Genomic DNA, 4,567 nt, shown 5'->3' on the forward strand with positions numbered 1-4,567 from the left:
GTCTCTTTCTCTGTCTCTCTCTCTGTCTCTCTCTGTCTCTTTATCTGTCTCCCTCTGTCTCTCCCTGTCTCTCTCTCAGTCCCTCTCTGTCTCTCTCTGTGTCTCCCTGTGTCTCTCTCTATCTCTGTCTCTCTCTGTGTCTCTCTCTGTCTCTCTCTGTTTCTCTCTCTGTCTCTCTCTGTCTCTGTCTCTCCCTGTCTCTCTCTCAGTCCCTCTCTGTCTCTCTCTGTGTCTCCCTGTGTCTCTCTCTATCTCTGTCTCTCTTTGTGTCTCTCTCTGTCTCTCTCTGTTTCTCTCTCTGTCTCTCTCTATCTCTGTCTCTGTCTCTGTCTCTCTCTCTGTCTCTCTCTTTGTCTCTCTGTCTCTCTCTGTCTTTCTCTGTCTCTCTCCCTTTGTCTCTTTTCTGTCTCTCTCTGTCTCTCTTTGTCTCTCTCAGTATCTCTCTGTCTCTCTCAGTCTCTCTCACTCTGTCTCTATCTCTCTCTCTCTCTGTGTCTGTCTCCTTTTCTTTCTCTCTATCTGTCCTTCTCTGTCTTTCTCTGTCTCTCTCTTTCTTTCTCTGTCTCTCTTTGTGTCTCTCTCTGTCTCACTCTCTCTGTCTCTCTCTGTTTCTCTCTGTGTCTCTCTCTTTCTCTCTTCTCTCTTTATCTCTCTGTATCTCTATGCTCTCTTTGTGTAACTCTCTGTCTCTCTCTTTTGCTCTCTGTATCTCTCTCTGTCTTTCTCTGTCTCTCTTTGTCTCTCTTGTCTCTCTCTGTCTCTCTCTCTGTCTCTCTCTGTGTCTCTGTGTTTCTCTCTCTGTCTCTCTCTCTGTCTCTTTTCTGTCCTTCTCTGTCTCTCCCTCTGTCTCTCTCTGTGTCTCTCTCTGTATCTCTCTCTGACTCTCTCTGTCTCTGTCTGTCTCTCTCTCTGTCTCTCTCTGTCTCTCTCTGTCAGGCTCTGTCTCTATCTGTCTCTCTCTCTCTGTGTCTCTTTGTCTCTCTCTGTCTCTCTCTGTCTCTCTCTGTGTCTCTCTCTCTATCTCTGTCTATCTCTGTCTCTCTCTGTCTCTCTGTCTCTATCTGTCTCTCTCTGTCTCTCTCTGTGTATCTCTCTCTGTCTCTCTTTCTTGTATCTCTCTCTCTGTCTCTCTCTGTGTCTCTCTCTTTCTCTCTCTCTGTCTCTCTCTGTCTCTCTCTGTCTCTCTCTCTGTCTCTCTCCGTCTATCTCTGTTTCTTTCTTTGTCGCTCTCTGTCTCTCTCACTGTCTCTCTCTGTCTCTCTCTGTCTCTCTCATCTCTCTTTGTCTCAGTATCTGTCTTTCTCTGTCTCTCTCAGTCTGTCTCTGTCTCTCTCTCTCTGTCTCTTTTCTGTCTCTCTCTATCTCTCTCTGTGTCTCTCTCTTTCTCTTTCTCTGTCTCTCCCTCTGTCTATCTCTGTGTCTCTCTCTGTATATCTCTCTGTGTCTCTCTCTGTATTTCTCAGTCATTCTCTTTTTCTCTGTCTCTCTCTCTGTCTCTCTCTATCTCTATTTCTGTCTCTCTCTGTCTCTCTCTCTGTCTCTCTCTGTTTCTCCCAGTGTCTCTCCCCATCTCTCTCTGTCTCTATCTCTATCTCTCTGAGTCTCTCTCTGTCTCTCTCTCTGTCTCTCTCTGTCTCTATCTCTTTCTCTCTCTCTGTGTGTCTCTCTCTGTCTCTGTCTGTCTCTCTCTCTCTTCTCTGTGTCTCTCTGTGTCTGTCTCTGTCTCTCTTTGTGTCTCTCTCTGTCTCTCACTGTCTCTCTCTGTCTGTCTCTGTCTCTCTCTGTTTCTCTCTGTGTCTCTATGTGTCTCTCCATGTCTCTCTCTGTTTCTCTCTCTGTCTCTCTCTGTGTTTCTCTCTCTCTTTGTCTCTCTCTGTCTCTCTCCTCTCTCTCTCTGTATCTCTCTGTTTCTCTCTGTCTCTCTGTCTGTTTCTGTCTCTTTCTGTCTCTCTCTATATATCTCTCTGTCTCTCTCTGTGTCTTTATTTGTCTCACTCTGTCTCTGTCTCTTTCTTTCTCTCTCTGTGTCTCTCTCTCTGTGTCTCTCTCTGTCTCTCTCTGTCTCTGTCTGTCTCTCTCTGTCTCTCTCTACTCTCTTTGTCTCTCTCTGTATGTCTCTGTCATCTCTGTGTCTCTCTCTGTCTCTCTCTCTGCCTCTTTCTGTCTCTCTGTCTCTCTGTGTTTCTCTCTGTGTTTTTCTCTGTCTCTCTCTGTCTCTATATCTGTCTCTCTCTGTCTCTCTCCATACTCTCTCTGTGTCTCTCTGTTTTGTCTCTCTTTGTCTCTCTCTCTTTGTCTCTTTTCTGTATCTATGTCTCTCTCTCTGTCTATCTCTGTCTCTCTCTGACTATCTCTGTCTCTCTCTGTCTCTCTCTCTCTGTCTCTCTCTCGGTCTCTCTCTGTCTCTCTCATTCACTCTCTTTGGCTCTCTCTCTTTCTTTCTCCCTCTGTCTCTCTCTCTGTCTCTCTCTTTCTCTCTCTGTGTCTCTCTGTGTCCTCTCTGTCTCTCTCTGTCTCTGTATCTGTCTCTCTCTGTCTCTATCTATGTCTCTCTCTGTATCTCTCTCTGTCTCTCTTTTTCTCTCTCTGTCTCTTTCTCTGTCTCTCTCTTTGTCTCTCTCTGTCTCTATCTCTGTCTCTCTCTGTGTCTCTCTCTGTCTCTCTCTCTGTGTCTCTCTGTCTCTCTCAGTCTCTCACTGTCTCTCTCTTCTCTCTTTGTCTATCTCTCTGTATGTCTCTGTCTCTCTGTGTCTCTCTCTGTCTCTCTCTCTCTCTGTCTCTCTCTGTCTTTCTCAGTCACTCCCTTTGTCTTTGTCTCTCTCTCTGTCTCTCTCTCTCTCTGTCTCTCTCTGTTTCTCTCTCTGTCTATCTCTTTTTCTCTCTCTGTCTCTATCTCTTACTCTCTCCTCCTCTCTCTGTCTCTCTCTGTCTCTCTGTGTGTCTCTTTCTCTCTATCTCTGTCTATCTCTGTCTCTCTCTCTCTGTCTCTCTCTCTGTCTCTGTCTCTCTCTGTGTCTCTCTGTGTCTCCCTCTGTCTCTTTTTGTGTCTCTCTCTGTCTCTCTCTGTTTCTCACTCTGTCTCTCTCTCTGTCTCTTTCTCTCTATCTCTGTCTATTCTGTCTCTCTCTCTCTATGTCTCTCTCTCTCTCTGTCCTTCTCTGTCTCTCTCTGTGTCTCTCTGTGTCTCTTTCCTTCTCTCTCTGTCTCTCTCTGTCTCTCGCTGTGTCTCTTTCTCTCTATCTCTGTCTATCTCTGTCTCTCTCTCTCTGTCTCTCTCTCTCTGTCTCTCTCTGTCTCTCTCTGTCTCTCTGTCTCTCTCTCTGTCTCTCTCAGTCTCTATCTCTGTCTCTCTCAGTCTCTCTCGGTCTCTTTCTGTCTCTCTCTGTGTCTCTCTCTGTCTTCTCTGTCTCTCTCTCTGTCTCTCTCTGTCTCTCTCTTTGTCTCTCTTTGTCTACCTCTCTCTATCTCTCTCTGTGTCTCTCTCTGTGTCTATCTATCACTCTCTCTGTCTCTCTCTCTGTCTCTCTCTGTCTCTATCTCTATCTCTCTCTGTTTCTGTATTTGTCTCTGTTTCTCTCTGTCGGTCTCTCTGTCTCTCTCAGTCACTCTCACTCTGTCTCTGTCTCTCTCTTTTTATCTGTCTCTCTCTGTGTCTCTCTTGTGTATCTCTGTGTCTCTGTCTTTCTATCTCTCTTTCTCTGTCTCTCTCTGTCTCTCTCTGTCTCTCTCTGTCTCCCTCTGTGTCTCTCTCTGTCTCTCATTGTCTCTCTCTGTCTCTCTGTCTCGCTCTGTCTCTCAGTCTCTCTCACTTTGTCTCTGTCTCTCTCTGTCTCTCTCTTTGTCTCTGTCTCTCTCTGTCTCTCTCTTTGTCTCTCTCTGTCTCTCTCTTTGTCCCTCTCTGTCTAACTCTTTCTCTATCTCTCTCTGTGTCTCTCTCTGTGTCTATCACTCTCTCTGTCTCTCTTTCTGTCTCTCTCTGTTTCTATCTCTGTCTCTCTCTGTCTCTCTCTTAGTCTCTGTCACTCTCTGTTTGTCTCTCTGTCTCTCTCAGTCTCTCTCACTCTGTCTCTGTCTCTCTCTTTGTCTCTGTCTCTCTCTGTGTCTCTCAATGTGTTTCTCTGTGTCTCTGTCTCTGTCTCTCTGTCTCTCTGTCTGTCTCTCTCTCTGTCTTTGTTTGTCTCTCTCTGTAAATCTCTCTGTCTCTCTCTCTGTGTCTCTCTGTCTCTCTCAGTCTCTCACTGTCTCTCTCTTCTCTCTTTGTCTCTCTCTCTGTATGTCTCTGTCTCTCTCTGTGTCTCTCTCTCTATCTCTGTCTATCTCTGTCTCTCTCTGTCTCTATGTCTCTCTCTGTCTCTGTCTCTCTCTCTGTATCTCTCTCTGTCTCTCTTTCTTGTATCTCTCTCTGTCTCTCTCTGTGTCTCTCTCTTTCTCTCTCTGTGTCTCTCTCTGTCTCTCTCTGTCTCTCTCTCTGTCTCTCTCCGTCTATCTCTGTTTCTTTCTTTGTCGCTCTCTGTCTCTCTCTTTGTCTCTCTCTGTCTCTCTCATCTCTCTTTGTCTCACTATCTGT

The sequence above is a fragment of the Mus caroli genome, unplaced genomic scaffold, assembly GCF_978045245.1.
Source record: "Mus caroli unplaced genomic scaffold, Mus_caroli_1 scaffold_21, whole genome shotgun sequence".
NCBI classification, from domain to species: domain Eukaryota; kingdom Metazoa; phylum Chordata; class Mammalia; order Rodentia; family Muridae; genus Mus; species Mus caroli.